This window comes from Anas platyrhynchos, chromosome 12, assembly GCF_047663525.1.
Source record: "Anas platyrhynchos isolate ZD024472 breed Pekin duck chromosome 12, IASCAAS_PekinDuck_T2T, whole genome shotgun sequence".
NCBI lineage: Eukaryota > Metazoa > Chordata > Aves > Anseriformes > Anatidae > Anas > Anas platyrhynchos.
This window is the reverse complement of record NC_092598.1, coordinates 9,722,337-9,742,959: the sequence shown is the minus strand read 5'-3', so window position 1 is coordinate 9,742,959 and position 20,623 is coordinate 9,722,337. Positions and strand designations below refer to the sequence as shown.

The 20,623-nt window shown below is 39.3% G+C and overlaps 2 long non-coding RNA genes across 6 annotated transcripts in view; one reads left to right on the top strand and one right to left on the bottom strand.

Annotated features, from left to right (window-relative positions):
* The window catches only part of LOC106017241 (uncharacterized), a 69,662-nt gene extending 52,762 nt beyond the window's left edge, over positions 1-16,900 (bottom strand). For both annotated transcript variants that reach the window (XR_011812334.1, XR_011812335.1), the window contains exon 1: positions 16,407-16,900. This is a non-coding gene — a long non-coding RNA (uncharacterized lncRNA). The remainder of the gene's footprint in view (positions 1-16,406) is intronic.
* Positions 1-20,623, top strand: part of LOC106017244 (uncharacterized) — a 52,090-nt gene that overhangs the window by 12,168 nt on the left and 19,299 nt on the right. For 2 of the 4 annotated variants that reach the window (XR_011812340.1, XR_011812342.1), the window contains exons 3-5: positions 1,816-1,880; positions 1,996-2,117; positions 2,875-2,982. This is a non-coding gene — a long non-coding RNA (uncharacterized lncRNA). The remainder of the gene's footprint in view (positions 1-1,815; positions 1,881-1,995; positions 2,118-2,874; positions 2,983-20,623) is intronic. The other 2 variants (XR_011812341.1, XR_011812343.1) reach the window with 2 other exon arrangements.

Here is a 20,623-nt window from a genome sequence, read left to right as displayed (position 1 = left end):
GGTGAAAATGTATCTTCCTTTTAAAGGTTTTGTTGTATCTTCATTATATAGAGGCCACGTACCAAAACCTTTCCAGCCTCAAATTACTATTTAAAGAATAAATTACATTCTTAGCAGGAGAAAACTATGCTTACACTACACAGAATGCACTGAGAACTGCACCCTGGCCAAATAGGGGAAAAAGGAGATCTCTACCCATGGTGAAGTCTTGCACATGTATCGCTGTGCTAGGCTTGCTGGCCCACAATGGACATCTTAAACTGCACTGCTAAAAATGTAACAGGAGAGGCTTACAAAATAGTCTAGTGTATCTGACAGCTAAAGTACAAGAAACAATACTGATTCTTGTTACAAGTAACACTACAGGACACAGGAAGACTTAGAAGAAAAGCAAACATCAGGAAGCAAAAGAAAAGGCACTAAGAAATAGGCTGTTATCCAAATGGATTTAAGGCAGGATTTGGCCAAGGAAACAGAAATATCAATAGATCTTAGTTAGATCTATATCTGAGAAATTTAATGATAGAACATGAAATTCAATCAAAGGAAAATGGTTAGTTCTGGGTATAGCCTAAGTCAAAAAGTTATGTAGATCCTCAAGTTCTTCTCTTAGAAAATCACATGAGAAAGCTGACAACTGACATCACTTTTGACACAGGTTTATTGGCAACCACATCTTAAAACTGAAGTGGGTGCTGAGTGAAATTTGTTAGCTTTACATGAGTTGTTCATAAACATTCCTAGTCAAAACTATATCTGTATTCCATAAACTCTATGAAAGTTAAAGCACTGTAACAACAGATTAAAAATAAAAATACAATCTGATACAGCCAGTTCCAGAGCAAGAAGTGGGAAAAAAAGTGGGGTATGGAGGGGGAGCAGCACAGAATTTCCCCTAGGCTGGCCTCTGCTTCTGTGGGATCTATTCTGATGTAAAAAATTTCCAGGATCGTCATTTATGGTTTTTTTCTTAGTGTAACTAAAATAAGTGCATTCTGCTCAGCTACTGTTTAAGAAACCCTGAGCTGAAATAGATTTCTCTGGCCTTCATTCCATCTTCTCCTATATTTGGGACAAATTAACACCCTTTGAGCAACTTTTTGTAGCTGGTATCGCTCATGCATTACTTATTCTTAATTATATCCACATTTACATGTTTCACTGTCCAAATAAATATAATATAGCCAAGATCTATAAAAAGTGCTTATCAAGAGAATTTTATTCAAAAGGATATGTAGATTGTTTCCTTAGTGATGATGAAGAGGTTGTCAAATCCACACATGAGAAAGGCCTGTAAATAGCAGTAACTTCATGCTATCACTTCAGGGGAGATTACAAGAAAAGGTGTAGATACTTTGACAATGCTCAAGTCAACTGTGGTCAGCCTTAAAAACCTCCATTCTGACAGCATAGCAGATGGGTGTTTCTTTCTATTCAGGGCCTACAATGGACATAATATTTAAGGAACATCCAGGGTGAGAACAAAAATGCTGCTCAGGTTGTAAATGCATGAGTCTGGAATTTTGTTTGAAATGGAGGCAATAAATATAGATGCTTTGGCACCTTGCCAGCAACCACACATGCATTAATGAGCTAGTGCATGATTTCTTTCAAAACAGTCTACAATTCCAATTGCTATTGGCCTTGGCCATGTGTAACCAAACATTAACACAAGAACATAGATTAAATGTAATCCTATTAAAAGGACATAACCACTGCTTAATAGGATGGAATACAGGAGGAATACCATGTAAAGGAGCCTCGATTTTTATTTTCTGACAGTGCTCACATTACATCTTTTCCTGTATGTTTTAGCAGGTCTGCAACCTACTGTGGTAACTTCTGGAAGGTCCACAAGAGCCTCTGTGTCTTATAACAAGGTTTGTTAGCACTGACACATCTTTTCCCGTACTGGTTACTACAGCTCTTTACTTCAGCTTCTAATTTGACTTCCTACTGCCTAAGGCACTGATTTACTCTTTTCTACCATTTCAGACATCCTGGACACCTAAGTTTCTGATAAGAGGTGGCATTCCTCCCACACAGCAGAGCTATCTCCTATGATGAAGCTGTTGTAGCCCTTTAGTCAGTCCGTAGAAGAAAAAAACATCCAAAAAGTAAAGTGTTACTGCAATTCAATCATTGGCAGATAAAAGATTTCAAGCATGCATCCAGCTTTCAGCATCATAATACACACAGTGCAGGTTAACTAAATCAAAAGCTAGGATATTTTCGAATATCAAATAGTGGCCAAAAACATTATTCTGCCCCCACAGTACCAAGTCCTCTTCCAATGCTCCCTAGCACCTGTTCCGTTACATTTGTGCTCCAAAGTACAGAGGCATCAGAGTACTTCAAAGACGTTGCAGTTACCTTTTGCTTAAGCAAACCAATCATTGTCTATGTTCGTACCTGAAAATGACTATAAAAACAATAAATTAGCTACACAGATAGAATATTTTCTTAAGACTAAGGCAAAATTATAAGCAGCTGAAAAACACATCTCACAAATGGAAAATATCAGAGAGCCCTAACAGCCAGATCCCTTTCTATGGCTTTTTCACTACTTTTTTAGCATGTCAGCCTCAGCTGATTCATGGGCCTTCATTCCTGCCAATAAAACCATTGCATTTCACTGAGAAGAAAGCCAGCTTGAGTCATTTTTCAACTACACTCAATGTATGCTTCGACTCCACTATTAGTGCTGTCTTTAAAGCAGCCCAGTATGACTCACAGCCTTTTCTCCACCTGCTCATTTTCTTAAAGAGGAACTGAAGTTTGCTTTGCCCACTGTGCACTTGTAAATGACAGTAGAGATGCAAAGCTGAGTGCCATATCCTTTATTTTTCAATGAAAATATTAAATGCATTTCAGAAGCCAGCTGATGGCACGATTTGCTACTGATGAGCACTATGGACACCTGGAGTCTCAGAGGGCCAAGACAAGGCAGTCACTCTGTGCAAGTCACTGCTCAAGATCACGGTAAGAACAGAATGCAGGTTTGTAACAGATCATAGCATCTTCCCGTCCTCCCTTCCTCCCTTCTTAGAGTCAGCAGAGCAGATAGCACACCAAATTCTAAGGTAACACATGGATATAAATTGCACACTGGAAAATGAGTATGTGCAAGATTAAATGATGGGCAGACAGGCAGAAAACATACTTGCTCTGTCCTCTGTCTGTACTAGGTAATCTTTGGCTCCACGCTTGTCCTTGTACACTATTTAAAAGAGCATGTGTAAATCATACTGTTCTGGCAGCTTTGATGACAACATGAAGGTAGAGATATCTAACTTGAAATTCTTATATTTAGACTGGTCAAAACTGGTAGTTCCCTCTTGCCTAACACAAAATATGCTTTCAATAATGTTATTTCTTTGCAAGTCGTATCACCTGCACACTCAGACCTGTGGGAGTGAATGTGGATGAGAGCTGCAAGGATTATTGGAAACCCATGATGTGGCTTACTCCAGCAAAATCCTATCGCTGATCACACCACCAAGAATTGATCGTAACCTGCACATTATAACAGCGTAATAGAATTAATCCTTTTGATACTGGAGTCTTCTGCAGTCTTGGTTTTAAAAACAAAAGTTAGCTGCTCTGTAACCAAATTAAAGATAAAGCATTCCTTAATGTCAGAATACCACATTAGAATATTAACACATAAAAAAAGGTGATTAGCTGTTGCTAGTCTTATTGTCTTAATATCATCCCTCTTTCAAAGTGCATACATGGCAGCCTTGCTGAAACAGCTAGACTTGAAAAATGTCTCCATTTTATATGTGTCAATGTGGCTGGCAAACAGATAACCCAGTTTAGACCAACTGTCACAAGCATTAAACCTTCATTATGACTTTTCTTCCTCAAAAACTATTTTGAAATCAGCAGCCATTAGGAAGCAATATAATTGTAAAAGATAGCAGGCTATTGCTAATGACCAGAGCTGTTAATTCAAGCACTGCAGCACAGACACCAAGCACTTTTTGTGCCAGAAGCTGCTTCCCCCAGTGAGTCACACTTAGTGACGCCACCAACCAATTTACCTAAAAAACCCTCCAAGGAACTCGGACAGGAATGGTTCTTTTTCAGCTTGTGTGAATCACATGTAGCTGGGACAGTAGATAGGGAATTTACTCTTGTCATTATCAATGAAAGAACTGTATGTGAAAGCAACTGCTGCAACTTAAACATTCATTTGTGTCACACAAGGCTGTAGTGAGCTGGCTGCAGCAGATAAATTGGCACCCAAATTGCCTTCAGCCAGCAACACCACTAAATTATGGAATGTATTTAGGCAGGTAAGGTCAACTAGAGGACTGTGATCACTTTTCTTTATAGACAATTACAGTAATAAGCAAATAGGATGACTCATTCTTCAATATAAATAGTAGCAAGCATTCCCAAAGCCCAATTCTGAACAACTACAAACTCACGACTGGAAGTTGCCTAGCCTCTCAGAAAAGAAACTCAATAGCTTCTACAACTGGGCTCTAACATCTTAGCTCCAGGTTCACTGGTGCCAGAGGGAGGAATTCCCAGCCTGTCTCCAGCAGTGCTTGCAGTTTTTGGGCTGGGAACCAGATTGTATGTGAGGGCCTAACACGTACCAGCTTCTATTACTTTTATCAAATAACTGTTTGCTTAAAAGATTACTTGAAAGACTTGAAGGTAACCAGCACTATTCCCTCCATTTCTTCACATTGCCAATAAGATGAGTTTGTGGCTTTGGTTGCCATATATTTTTATCCATTAGCTTTGGAAGGGATCTCATAACCATATAATTTTTGTCATTTGAGAAATATTAACATGAGTTCATGCAGTTAAAGTGATACATGCTGATTGAATCACTTTGAATTCATGGGCTCATATGGCTAAGACTTCTCTTGTAACCCTCTTACCATGATTTCTCTGCCTTTATTTCTACTCTAATTTCATGATTTTTTTGTTGTGGGAGGCTAATATTATGCATATTTCTTTAAATAAATGTGAATCAATGCAAAGTGCCGTTATATTGCTTCTGCCTCAAAATCTATTTTCCAGACATCACATGATATCATCTAAGACATGAGTCATATAGGTATTGTAAGTTTTTTTAAACGATGTTGCAGTAAGACAGCAGAGACTTCATGTTCAGCTGCTGCTTCTAAATCTATGCTTACAAAGTGAGACATTTGTGTAAGCAAATAAGCATGCATTCTTACAAACTGAATATTCTGTAGAAGACTACTACAGTAGTCTTTTGCAAGCACAATCTACAGTTTTAAATCATTAGAGAACAGTTGAAAATTTGGCTCTAGAGAGTCTACACTGACCCCCTTACAAGGAAAAGGATTAACATTTTTTCAGTATGAAACTCCAAAATCATATAAAACATAAGCTGGAACAGTTCACAGGTGGTCATCTCCTGGTCACATCTAGGCCTCTTCTCAAGGCACAGCTAACAACACTTGATCTTGTTTCTCAGGGCCTTATCTGGTTGAATTTTAGCTGTCTTCAGGAATGAAGATCACACACAGCTTACATTATAATAAATATACAACACTGCTTCCTATCATTACTGAGGTTTTCTAAGACAGGATGACTTGACTTGTCTTCAAGCAGTGAAGGGTCTTCTAGCATCCAACTGTTTTTTGTTGGAAGACTTCACTTAACACCCACTGGTTTCAGGCCTGAAACTTTCTCTAGACATGTTCTATGGACCCAGTTTGCTTTTCTGCCCATTTTTCTGTACTTCTGCCTATGACCATCAGTTATGCCACTCGACCAAGATAGAGTTTCACAAACAAAGTTAGCATGAGATTTTTTATTTATTTATTTTTAAGTTTGATTGACTTTAATGGGAGCTAACCTGGTTCCTGCCCTTGATAATACCATGCCAGTGGCAGCTTTAGTCTTGGCTTCACGATGGATTAGTTCTACATGAAAAAGCTTCCTGCTTCTTAAAATTGGTTGCAGACCAAATGGGGTGTAAGGATTTTTCCTTAGATAATTACAAGTAAAACAACTGCATATGGGAGTTACTGCCTTAGACTACACAGCACCTTACAGGTACAAGGAACTTAGAGCAGTACTTTTCATTCTGATGTGTTCAGTTACACAGCAGATTAATGTGCTGTGGATGACCCACCTCTCAAAAGCACATTATTTTCTCCTAAAGCTGGAAGACAGGATATGCTTTCAAGCTGTCAGACCGTTGAAAATTCTTGCACAAACATATACTTCTTCCTGTGGATACTGGTCTTTTCTGTACGTTCTCTTAGAAGTCTGCCTGCTGATCTAGCCATGGAAGCTCCCAGCTGGAACCCAGAGCATATACTTTTCCTGTTATCCTCAGATAGTAAAACCCCCTCTCAAATCCATTGCATATACATAGCAGGCAATAAGAAAGCAATCGCTTTTTGTTATCTCCATTCCACAGATAATGCTTTTAATACACACTAATATGCTTACGCTTTAAGCTCATTTTTTGTTTTTATCACCACAGAGCACCCCACACACTGCATATTGTTTTTTTTTTTAAGGACACCTTCAAATACAAGCACTTATAAGCAAAGCTTGCTTTCCAGCATTTTTGGAAGCTCAGCAGGAACACATGGAGAAATTTTGCTTCTTGAAGGTCAAATCACTACAAGAATTTTAGGCAACTCTGTTTTCCTGCTACCTCATGTAGATGGCATCCTGGGGAAAGAATTCTGTGAAGAAACAGGATTACAAGAGGAACACCCAAACAAGTTGGTCCATGCATTCTCACTGATGTTATTTTTACTATCTTACTCCAAGCCATTCCCCATGCCAAAACACATATAAGAAAAACAGCTTTGTTAATCTGACAGCATATACATGAAAACTATCTTTTGCCTTGTGCCACAGGCAAAAACCATGTCTGTTTTGCTGCTGAGCAGTCACTTTTGCATTTGTTAAATTACCTGCAGCTTCAGCAGGATATAGACAAATTATTTTCTTGTCCTTGTTTGTCTTATCTGTAATGCAGGAAATAGCTGTAAAGAGAACGGGTGTCTAAAACAATATTTTTGATCTTGTCCCTCAAATTTGGATAAAGTACACTTGATTTCCCAACAGTTCCAACCCTTGTACATCATTTTAAAATATAATACCTGAAAAGATAATTAATTGAATACCACATTTTAAACATGAAAGCTGTTCACGTCAAATATGTGCTTAAGAGTCCTGTAAGTAAGCAGTTTCCTTAAACTTTTTTCTATACTATAGACTCAAATATGATGATTACTGGGTAGGAAGATGTCCCACTGCACATTGGGAAGAAATTGCTAGCATAAAGGCAAGGCTTAGTAACAGTGATACTCATTTTCAGAGAGGGACTGTAGAAGAAAAGTAAAGAGGCAGAGAAGGAGAAACCAAATGAGCCTGCTTTCAGTTGATTGCTAGATGCTAGAAAACCAAATAAGGGATGAGATCACAGAACTAGGAATAAATATGAACTGTTAAGAAATGAGTGTACGTAAATACTAAATCTTGTTTGACAGACTTAGTGAAATTTATTTAAGGGCTAGAAATTTATTTAAGGGCTAATGTAAAGAACACAGGAAGGAAAAGCAGGAAGTAAGGTAATCCACATTTGTGAAGAGGCACCTGCTGTCTTGAAGCCTAGTAGACTTGTAAGTGAAGGAAGTAACAGTAACAATACTGAGCAAATAACATTAAATAGTGAAAGAGGAGTTGTAGGAAGATCATGGAAAAGCTCATCAGATCTGTATCACAACAGTCCTGAGCTTTCACATCATGACTCTGAAGAAAACAGCCATCAGGTATACTTTATATTAATCTCTGTGGCCTTGAAGGGTTAGGTTGTTGTACCTGCTATTGAGGAAGTCACAGCATCTTAAATTAGGATCAAGAACAGATTGCCAGTATGTTTCTCTGCTATTGTCAATGACCTAGAAGAGCCACTTAAATATTGCAGACAAGTTTCTTCAGGCCTTTACTCACCAGCACAGAAAGGCCAAGGACTGTTATTGCTGCAGCACATCTGAAAAGAATTATTTCCACCCAGAGCTGAGAGGAAAGTGACCTGCATTGCTGTTAGCCAGCTGGCATCTGAGCAGAAGTTTCTTTTTGATTGTCCTTGGTTAAGACCTTATATCTACTTTTACTGAAGTTAAGACTAAACTACAAAATTAGGAAGGGCTGATGGATAAGTTCAAATTAATTTGAGGCCAAAGAACAGCTACAAGTACATGGTGCAGATTTTGAGTATTACCCATCTAAAATGTTATTTCCACATTCTGATTTCCTATCTCCAGAATATTGCTTTATCATGTTTGGATTCTCCACATCTGAAGCTGTTCACAAAAAAGGGTCCAGCCATGGAGTCAACTCTCCCTGACGATCCTCAACATCATGAAGGGCTCAGGCTCCACTGTGAAATCCATGAAGCCAATTCCGTTTTCATACCCATGGGTGCAGAATTCCCATTGGAGAAGCGTGTAGCTTTCCTCTTCTAATAAGTATTACTTCCATTTATTAGCTGCAAAGCAACAGAACCAGTACCTTTTAGTTCACATTAAGCTCCTACCTTGGACTACACAGAGCCTGGTGCTTTTACCCTGAGTATGTAACAAGCCAGAACGAAGCTTCCCTTGAAATCCTACTCCCATGCTTACAACAAGCCAAACTGGACGTATGATGACCAGAGCTTTCTCTAAAACACCAGATTTTAGTGCCTCCTTGAAAATTAGGCTAGCATACTAAACAGCTGGTACAACAGGAAGTAAATAAGCATGGCCAAGCAGTAACCAGTCAACCCAAGGCAGCACACGTAGGTTTTACTTGCACAATTTAAGCTTCCTCCTTCACTTTGCAGCTCCCAGATTCAAGTTACATCCCCATGAGATGTGCCTTCAGGGGGTATGTCTCTGAATTAAGCGGGCCCATACATCATATGATGTCAACTGTTACTGACAAACCTGAACATGAAGTTAGTCAGGTACCAACCTCCCCCAGCACAGTTATGGCAGGATCTGGCAGTACAGGTTGAAGAGATCAGCAGGGGAAAAAAAGACAGGAAATGCAAAATATTGCCAGAAAGCTCTGTACTTACTGAGGGCCTGACTTGCAATAGGGATCAACTAAATTTAGTGATGGTATTTCTCATGAATTTTCATTTCATCTGATTTCATCTGCATTAAGGTCCTGATGCTGTTCCTAGAGTCTGTGTGAACTGGAAACAGATGAAGCTGCATGATAGCTTAATACATGATCTGCCAGTTCAATGATTCCCCCCCCCCCCCCCCAATAGCTAATGCACAGCAGTTTGTTTTGGCTGAATCCCTAAGATATTTCAAAAGCCCAATTATATCTTCTAAGGTCAGTAAGCACTTATTTTTAAGAGCACATGATTCAGCGTATGCTTCAGTTCAATGTCCCTTGTAATGTTTTGATGTTTGTTATAAAAATTGTTAATGATTCACTTGCATGTATTTCTCATTTGTTTTAGAGAGAATCATTTAAAGTGGCTATTTTAAGGGTCATTAAGTGGAACATCTTCAGTGTGAACACTCGAATGATAAATGGAAGCATTTAATAACTGTACTCTACTATTTTACTGTGTCTCAGCTGCATAAAATCAGATCACTGTCCTACAACTTTTTTCTAAAAGACAGCACTGAAACTAAGTAATGAAATGCAGCAGTAATTGACTAGCTAACACAGGTGATGTTTTAAAGAGAATATACTTGAAAGCACAATTCCAGCATATCTACAGTGCTGGAAGTCCACTAAAACTACGTGGGAAGAAGAATACAAAAGAAAAGATTCTTCCACCCTCAGGCCTCAGTTTCACAACAGAAATGCAACTGCTGTCAAAATATAGCCTTGTAAGACTTCAGGCAAGACACTGATCTCATCCTCATGAACGATAAAACTATGGATTATATCAGTATGCACACCAGACCAACTCAGGAATTGCTACTGCTGTTCATGGGACCCACACACGGTAGCACAAGGACCCTATAACAGTAAGCCTGAGTAATAATCACAGCTTCATGCTAGAAGCCATTATCAGCTCTGCAGAGGCTTGAAGGCTTCAACTATATATGTATATATTTTTTTATTAAGTTTGTCTTATCAACTGATTCTGAGCAACTATTTGTAAATTTAAGTTACAGATTAATCGTTTCTCTATGGGTTCTGATGAGTTTAACAGACCTATTTTTCCCTCCTATGAAACATTTGCCAAACTATTTTGAATGACAGTAATTTTTTGTAAGTGCTGACAGTTGCAGACAATGTAAGAACAAACAATTCACCATCTCATTGTTTCCAACTGTTTACCTACTTCTACCAGTATCTAGCAGAATCCCATATAAGGGTTAAACCTTCATTCTCAGACCTGAAACTTGGCTGCTAAGTATAGGCTTGAGCCTAATCCAAGCTCTTTCTTCAAAAATGTTAGTTTATACAGCTGACTGTGCTAAGTGGGGATGGAAAGTTGTTATTGCTGAAGAAGTTCCTATTTTAAAGCATCCTTACCAGCTATTTGTCACATGGCTGGTCATAGCTAAAAATACTTGTTTTTTTGTTTTTCTTAGTTTTGCTTTCTCTCCAGAGAGGTAGTGGAGAACAGTGAAATACTTAGGTGTTTTCACAGCTGACATTCTTTATGTCCATCCACACATTTGTCTAGGAACAAGGTTGAGCAAAGAAACACAGGCAAGAATAATCCCTGAAGCTTAAGCTGAAGATAACCAACTCCTAGCTTGTCAGTAAAGGTCTGCTGGAACACCAAAGAGATAATGTCCCCTTAGAAAGAGGACACACACCCACATCACCTGGTGCAGCAGTCCTATGGCTGCCACTTTCCTTCTCCTCCACTAGGATGTAACTTGACGTGGCCTCACCAGTCCTTCAGAGCATGACTCATCTCCAGCTGTAAATACTCAACTCTTCACTCACACTGGTTATACCTCTCACAGATTTAAGATGCAAAGGAAGCAAAGCTAAGATTTACTGCCAGATCAGGATTTCATACCCTGCAAATATTTGGAAATGCTTCCACTCATTTTCTTCAGTTCTGTTCCAAGAACTGATGAAGGTGGTGTAAGTAGCTACCTTGCTACACGTTAATTGAGGCCAAAAAAAGAACAAGTGATCTTGTGCTCTTCGATTTACTGTATCTGTCCATGACAGGCTCCCCTACCTTTGAAGGATGCACTGCTTCAACCTCCTCCTGGTCACAGTGACCATTTCCCTGTGCACTAAGGAATGACAATGCATACACAAAGCTGGGAGAACTGAAGGCAAGTTCAGTGATTTCTGCATCATTTTTGGTAGCATTGGGACTACAGGTATGTAACTGTAACCCAAATGTGGGCCTATTTTTCTATCAGAAAACATTCATCCCCTATCTTACAGCTAACAACGTTTCACTGCTGATAATCTGTTTCAAGTTCAGCTTCCCCTTTACTTTCATAATTTTAAAACAAAGATGGAAAGAGTAAGAACAGGTACAAGTTATTCTTGTTAAAATCTTTTAGAGGTATTTTAATCTTAAGATCTTTTCTCTATTTTATCCCCGCAGAATATTTCCTTATGCTAATTACTTTTGTTCAGTTGGCTTTCGTGGGAGCAAATAAATCTTGTGAATATTAATGAATGATTGATACTGTTACAGTCCAGAGCAAAATGATGAGATATCTTGTTTTACCAACTTCTTGTGAATGGACAGACCAGCAGAACTGTTATGGTCACTTCAGTGCATAAAGGTGTCATTGGAACACACACATTTCTGAAGACAAACTCAAAGTTAGTTCTCTATAATTCAGGAATTTTAAGCCAAGAAAGTAATGATTACATGAGCCAAAAAAATAATGATTACAACTAATTAACACAGAGATGCTAAAGTTCTCAAATATTATTCATGAGAATGCAGAACACATCAGCAACTTTTACCTGGTACAGGATTCAGAACATGCTAGATGTCAGGAAATGAGTTTGACTAGCTTCATTGTGCCAGAAAAACTCAGTATTTTCCAGCAAAATTATCACTAATACACTCACCAGTTTTGATGCAGTTGAAGAAAATTTTCCCCAACAGCTATTTATAGATGCCCTTTCTCTAACAAGTATTTGTTTCATTACACTGGTAATGCTTATGAATAAACCACATTTCTTATCTCCTTAGTTCAGCACATTTTAGATGGAGCCCTTTGGAGAACATCATTTGTTTAGACAGAATCTAAGAATATCAGATGGTGGTTTCAGAAGTATCCTCAGGAGTTATCCAGGTCCACTGTTCCCTGCAGTCTTGCAAGGACTTCCTCTGCAAGGACAGCATATTTATTATTCCAATTCACAGTAAAAATTCCATTGATTATGAAATTGTATAGCTTGTATTAAACAAGCAATGAACAACTTCTAAATCGTCATGGAAGATCCAAACTAAAACTGAATGATAGATACGAAAAGCTGTGTCTTTATCCTCTCTAAAACGAGATTGTTTCTACACAAGGTAGAAAAGATTTTACCACAGGTCTTCAACAGATGAATTAAAAGTTATCTAATGATAATTGTTTTCATAGCTCCAGATTTAAGTAAAGGACACTGACTAGTCCTACGAAACTTGCTTTGGGCAGTCAGGTGTTGTTTCTTCAAATGTAAGAGTTGCCTGAACTACTTTACCCACCACGTCTCTAGGATATCAGCATTCTTTTGAAGCCATTAAGATGAACTTGCTATTTTTAGCTGTTCAGAAAGTATATTCTGCCAGAATTACCTTAACATTCAAGCAGCAAGCAGTTAAAGGAGCTGAAACTGCATTTGTTAAAACGTAAAACCTGACAGTTCAAATGTCAGTTGGTTATAGTGACAAGCTGATGATTTTGACAAGTCCTCTCAATCTCTCATACAATTTTTGCTTTCAGTGGAAATGTGTAATACATAGATCCAGAAATAACACCAGCTAAAAAGGGGCCAAATGAGACAAGTTTCCAGTCCAAAAGCAGCTTTGAAATGAGCAATGAATGATTAAATAAACGAACCAAAAATGAGAATAGAGTCACTAGTGTACAAGGAATGTAAACATGAAGTGTATTTTTAAACTTTTTTCCATCCCCAAAATGGTGCAACACCTTAAATAAGGCAAATGTTTGCTCTGGAACAGAAAGACAGATGTTTGTAAGCACCATCTTGGTTTGATTTTTTCCCTCTTCAATTGATATACAAACATATGTACTTTGACAACGTTCTGTGTTAGTCTAATCTGCTCAGTAAACCAGTAATTATCAATTAGTACCTGATTGTGGGAGTTAGAATGTATTGCTAAGTATAGACATGGATACACACTTCCATTTCATATGGAAAAAATACTCAAGCTCCCACCTCATGGAGACGTGACCTCAGAATTGCACCCAAGTATAACTCAGCAAATGAAAAATGCATTCTCAACTCCATTGACAGCTATTTCACTACTGAGGCTAAAGGAAGAGCTAGGTCATTCAAATCTTTTAGATTGTCACATATTTAGATCAAAGACTCCTTTTTGTTTGTGTGGTTGGGAACCCAACAAGTCTACAATTTCATTTGAGGCATTTGGATAAGAAACTAATGAAAATATTGCTACTTAGCAAAAATATAGCTACTTAGCAACTTTGTTTAGAAGTTGCTCAAAAAGACATTTAGTCCTGGCCAACAGTCTTCCTGTTTGCATACAGCAGAGATAACATTCACACCTTGGTACATAGTGCAAGTTCAAGGCAGCAATTTTAAGTGTTATAAATTTAAATATTTTGTAAGCCATTAAGGAAAAACAGAAAAATCTTTGGAAGTTAAATTTCAAAAGGCAAAACATTCCCCTGGAAAGCCTCTTCAAAACTTGTTCCACATTTTCAAAATAGTTCCTTCCACCTCTGGAAGCATCACTGCAACTGCATATTCCAGTCACTAAAATGAACAATCACCCTGAAGAGATGTATATCCATACTGACTTTTAATTGAGGAAATACAGCAATTAGATCACATTGCTACCCAATCCAATTACCTCCTCTACATATACAAACACTCTAACACTTAGTTAAACGTCATCATTTCCCTGTAAGCTACAGATTTCATACATACCAAGTAAATGCTTTTTGCGTCCAAATTTCATAGTGATTTTTATGGTTTTAGCGTCCCCTCTTGCTACCCTAACACCCCACCCCCAAAAGCTGCAAGTAGGGAAAAAATAACTGCTGTATTGGGTCAGATCAAAGGTCCAGTGAGCCCAATAGCCTGGAAAGAGTGTAACAGGCCTGCATGTAAAGAGATCCCTAAAGAATATTCATCATCAACTTGCAATTTTTCCTGAGGCCTTTTAACTCTGTTAGTAAGACAGCCTGCCTTTTGACAGCTTAGCTTCTATTCCTAATTGCCTTACCAAGCAAGCCAACTGTTTCCAGCATTTATATAGGGCATCCATATACCCTAATTGGGTTCTTCATGCTATTGTCTTAGAAATACTGCCAACTTAAACTGTTCCTATTCTCAGCTGTCTCCCTATTGATCCTTCTACTCTGCCAGCAAAACTGATGTGCCAAACGTGTGATGAAAGAGACTGGGGAACTGACCCATCTTAAAATAATGCTACAAATAAATGCTTGAGTGATTTTAGATAGCCATAGTTTGTTCCAAAGGACTCCTTCACTGCTATCCACAGGTGGTGACAAGTAGCAGGTGTTCAAAGGTGAAACACTTCTCTAGAAGAAGGATGAAGAGCAAGTCAGTAGCTCTGTCTGCACTGAGCCAATACAGCACGTAGGATTAGAGCTCAGGAATTCTGAGCTAAAAAGAATAGTAAAAATCCCATACATAGTAACCAAAGTAGAGGTAAAAAGAGTAACAGAAATGTTCAGAAATAGTATCAAGAATACGGTTAAATATAACAGCAAAGTCAATAAAATACCTTGGACTTTGAGACTGGGAATGTATTTTCATTATGGGCCTGGCACAGTGAGAATCCTGAATCACAACTGAGTCCCAACTGGTACCACAACACAAATGGAAATAGCATAGTAAGAAAGACTGACCCCTCCCAATACATTTTCAAAAATAGCACATCCTCAGTAGAATAAAGGAAATCACCATGAGCTTTCTTAAACATTTTGAAACATCTGCAGGCAAAGGATTAATTTCACATTTAGCAACTAAAAGCATCCTTTCCTTTGTTCCAGCCGCTAAGCTTTATTGTTTGAAATCCATCTGAAGAAGCCCTGAGAAGCACGCATTACTACAGTGAATGCTCAAAAAGACTTGAAAGAAAAGTAATTACATATGCACCATATGTAAAACACCAGAGGAAGGGCAGCATTAGTATGGTCACTGAAACAGTCTTTCCCAGGAAAACCAGTAGCATTAAGCCATTTGCAACCACCTCAGGACTTCAGGACTTTAATAAACTACATGTTCTGCAATTGTGCATGAAAGATTTGACTCATTGAAAGTCTGTCATATTCTTTTAAATTGTATCTTCTGTAGGTCAGCTGGAATAAAGATTAACACCAAGCTCCGTAAATCACATGCTTTTAGTAGTTGTGTCTGCAGCTAGTGACTATACTTCTGTACCTCAAACACAGACAGAGGCTTTCTTCTCCTGTCTGCTAGCTAGACAATTACACTGTGAAAGTAAAGTCCTGACACATGCAGACACAAGAACTGCCCATGGAAGCAGTCCATAAGATAAATCACTGATACTTGTGTATGTCACCTGCATTACAACTGAATGAAAAAAAAATAATAATCAAAGCCTCAACATTTTGTGCTGTTAAATATTTATATACAACATACAGCACCACTAATACAAGAACTGAAAACTTAATTCACTCATGCATTCTGATTTTTAACAAGCTCTCAAAGACCAAGAGAGAGCATATATGAGTTTAAAGTTATCGATTTGTGTCTATGTTTAAAACTAGCTGGTCAAACAGCGTAAGTAGGCTTGTTGTTTGTAATAAAGAGAGCAACCTCACAGAAATAGGTGCTAGCAAAACCCAAGGAGGAAAAACTTCCCTTATTCCTTTTCTTCACCTTGTCCTTTGGCCAAGTACAAGTAGAGCATACATTTTTAAAAAAGCTAAATCAGGAAGGTTTTGAAAAGGTAACTGTGAGATACTCTCCCCTGCTGGCTAAGGCTCCCTGGCATTGACAAAAAGGGCAGAGGACTGCAGAAAAATAAAGGCCAGATGACTACCACGGGTCAGAAAAGTTCAAATCTTGCCCTTGCATTCCCTCCATTTGCAGAAACTGCTTCATGAAGGCAGCATTACTGCACCACAAGATCACTACATGCAAATAGCCTCCTTGAAAAGGAAAAATTGTAAGAATAGCAGGAATCTGTCTTCAGTAAGATGGGATTTTAATATCTGGGTATCAAAGCTACCACTGCCTGGGCATACCTGATACTCTGGAGGGGCACAGTGAGATGGGTGGCTGGCCCCGCCGCGCTGACGGTGCGCCCGGCCTGAGGGGGCAGAAAGGCCCAACAGCTTCTCCACAGCTTCCTGCCGGGGAAAGAGGTCTCCTCCCTAGATGGATCCACAGCCAGGAGGGAGATCCGAGGGCAAAGAAAAAAATCAGCCCGCAGGCGAGGGCTTAAAGAAACGGTGCTGCGGGCAGTACATAGCTGAACTAGAGACCCCCCGCTTCCACCTCACGGCTCAGGGGGGAGCTGGTGGTTTACGGCTAGCGCTTAAATGAAAACCAGGGGTAGAGGGCGGGTGTGGCTCTCAGGTGAGGCCGCTCGGGGCCGTTAAGTCACTGACAGTCGCCTCTCCGACGGTGGCCACAGGCACCGGCCGCCCTAGAGCCGGCTGTTGGGGACAAAATGGCCGCCTGAGGTGACTGAGGGCGGCCGCAGGTTTTGGCGCCAAGAGCCCCAGAGCGGGATGGAGAGGGGAAAATGGCGGCTGCGCCTCACAGGAGGGCAGCGGGCAACCATTGGTTGCTGCTATGGCGATCTCCACACCGCCACAAGCACGGAGAGGACCCAGCAATCCATTCCCCCATCCCCAGGGGTCATGTGGCTGCCACCCAGTGTCCCGGCGAGCCCTTCAGTCCTTCGTTCCTGACACAGGTGATGAAACCTGTGGCCATCCCCTCAGTGGTGCCAGGCCTGGGAGGACTTCCAGTAGCACTTCAGCTGAACTGTGATGCCACTTAATACTCAGGTATTAAAATTTTATAAGCTATTCTGTGGGATTTCTGATGAGCAGCTCCAATATAATAGTTCTGAACAGAAGGAAATACCAGCAATTAAATTGTAAGTGGTCAAAAGCAAACAGTCAGACATCAAATCAATAGGTAGTAGGCCTACAGAGTAAAATAGTATGTACCTAGTTGCTTTTCTTATCAATTCAGCAGTTTTTCTGTTCACAGTAGTATTAACAGGAGACAAACAATTACTGGTTAAAACATGAAGGTTCAGAACTGAGTAAACTTAAAAGTGTAATCAGTAAAAGCCCCAACTCAGCCATTGTATTTTATGAATAGCAGTTTAAGCCTATTATTTGGGATTTGTTATTGAAATGGGAAGGAAATTTAAAAATCAATGTAAATGGGCAGAAAAAAAATTTGAGTTAGTATGTTGAAAATGTTTTATGAGCTGTAATTAAAGCAGCCATCCCCTCAAAATACCCCCATATATTTACTTTTTGATGCAGCTGTGTTGTAATAGCAACAAATAATTTAATCTACTCTAAAATTTCTCCAATTGAGGCAAAGAGGTTACTTGAATCTCCTAGTCATTAGGATGGAGAGATACTGTTTTGTTGACCCATTTACAAAAATAAAAAGATTAATTTTGCTTCAGATTTTAGGACAAAGATAGGGATGATAACAAGCAGGGGCTTTACTGATACAGAGTCTGATTCATACAGGATCGGATCCGCAGAGTGTGTGACAGAAGCCAGTTAAGTCGCCCACCATTTGTGTCTCAGCTTTTCTAGCTGTTGGCACTGAATTCCCCACACATCGATGGGAGTTCCTTGTCTGAGTCACAGGGTAGCCTGGCAGCCGTCCTGATTTCATCCCACCCACATCTCCACTCAAAATGAGCACTGCCTGAGCAGACTCCTATACCAAACAAAGATAGTAAAGCTTTTCTGCCAACACACCATGCCTTTGTAGGCGTGAGGGTTCTCACAGGAAATGCTCTAGCATGGATCTGTGTGCAGTTGTTCATCAAGTTGTCCTTGCAAGGTCCTTAAAGACCTACAGACAGTAGGTGTGGTTAAAATTCCTGCAATATGAAAGAAAAGGGGTTCGTATAAAATATCCCAGGTCATTAACTTAAAAAGACGATTCTTAACATCCCCACACAAACTTCATGGCTCTGGCTGGGAATATGTCTCACTGGAAAGCAGCTGTAAGTCCTTCTGTACTTTATGATTTCCTATGCACCTCTTTGGGTGGCCTCATTAGAGACCACATCACTTTGTCCCTAGGAGCTGGTGGAATTAACAGAATGCCCTTGTCAGTTTAGCAGAGATGACAGGAACTAAGGAGCTGCAGGACTGTGACAGAGGCAACTGAGTACAGTGTACAGGCTGCGCTGTCTGTACTCAGCAGTGATACAGAAGCTCTCAATCTCTAGAGTTCTCCTTACAACACCTTTAACCAACAGCCATTGATGTCAATGTTTTCTGTGTAAAAAATATATATAAAAAAATAAAAATAAATGTTTGCATGCTCCAGGTCTTTGGTCAAGATGTTTCTAACTGGTATTCCAGAAATAGAACGAGCTTTTATTTACTCTACAGCAGTCCACATTCATTTGCCAAGTGCCATTACATAACAGCAATTAATTACATTATTTCTTTGTTACTAGCTGTGAGCATAGACTGTTTTCACAATGTGCTGAAATGTATTTCTGAAGCTCTTCTCAGTAGCTCCAAAGGGAAGATAAATGAGGACAAGCAGAGTGCCTAGATTAACAACAAATGATAAATCCAGGCCCCTTCATGGATGCCAAATTAAATATCCTGTTGTAGGCCTTGACCTAATTCCAGCTACTTGTGATTTTTCTTGTACTTCTTCATTAAACAGATCTTTAAGAATTGCTGGGTCAGCCATGTGAATAGGTTATATGCATCCTTTAGACATATGTAATTCATAATTCCAGAAATTCATAATTTCAGAAATTATTCTTGCAAGGTATGGATAACTTCAGATGGACTCAGAAGTTCCCACTAATTTTGCTGGGACCAGAAGTTCATTATCTATCTTCAGAAAAAGTCTCATGTTGTTAAGAATGGTGTTTTATTTATATTACTTTAAATACTACAAGCTATAACTGCTTGCAAGCAGCTCCAAATCTTACTATCAGGACACGATTCTTAGTTTTCACCTTAAAAAATCTTTGCTTCCTTTTTTTTTTTATTATTTGTTGTTGTTGTTATTCCTACATTTCAACATATTAATGTGTCCAGAAGAAGTGTGTATGGTAGTGGTCAATGTGTTGTGTACGATGCTAAGTGTTAATTTTGCTGAAATTGTACTGCCATTTAAGCACTTGTAAGTTTCAGCAAATACTTTATTGAATTACTTAAAATTATTTAATTCATTTATTCTTGTCTGGTTTCGCAGCCTTACAATCTTTTTCAATTTCTTTTTTTAGAGCTCTCATCTGTCTCTCATCTTCCCTGTATAACTGTCCGTAGGAGTCAGTCTCCCGTATTAAAGACTCCTGTCTCCTATCTTGTAGATTCTAAAGCAGCCCTAAACTATGCTGACCTATTTTACCACTGTATCACACAATCAGAGAGATTTGCCAGATGTCTTAGATGATTCATTATTCCCTCAAGGAATTTGACCTATCCTAGAATAAAACTGAGATTGCAGAGCAAGTACCGAATTCTGATTTCAGAGACAATGACTTTACTGGACAGATCCAGTCAGAGTCTTGGAAATTGATTTGTATTCATTCTGATGCGACTGGGGTCAGAATCTGGCTAAAGATATACTCTCGGATAGACCAAAAGTTTTGCCAGCTGATCACAAACCTGGGTGCTGAACTGAGTCCCCTGTATGTTAAGCTCCTATGCTCTTAAACTAGTTTCGGCCCAGGTTAGCCATAGATACATGTCAGGGGGAGGGGAGATGTTCTCTAGTGCATCTGCTGAACAAAAGGTTATTACTCAAACGTAGTGCCTGTTCTGCTCCTCCAGAAGCAGAATTCTGACCACAAGGGGACATTATCATGAAAGTAAACAGGTCCACACAGTGCTTGTTAAATTACTTAACAATATAGCTCTAAAAAAAGCCCAGGTTACCCATATTAGCACTGCTTTTTGCGTGCTCTTTACACTTAGGTTAGGGTCTTCCAGGATCCTGTCCCATCTTCCCTCTGCTCTGTTCCCAGTTTACAAGCACATGGTGTTGCACCACACTATAGTTTACTTCTTTCTCTATTGTAGGCCATATCTTTTTTCTTTGTCTGGTCCCCCAGCTGTTTTTACCACATTCACAAGCAGTTCCTTTCTCTGCTTTGACCCTCACAGAGCTTTGTACTGACCATTGCAGGCCTGTGGCCCTTGAATGCCAGCAGTGCCACCCAGTCACTTTCTTTGTTCTGCTTAGCTGTGTTTTTAAGGACCTTTGGTTGCTCACAAATGCT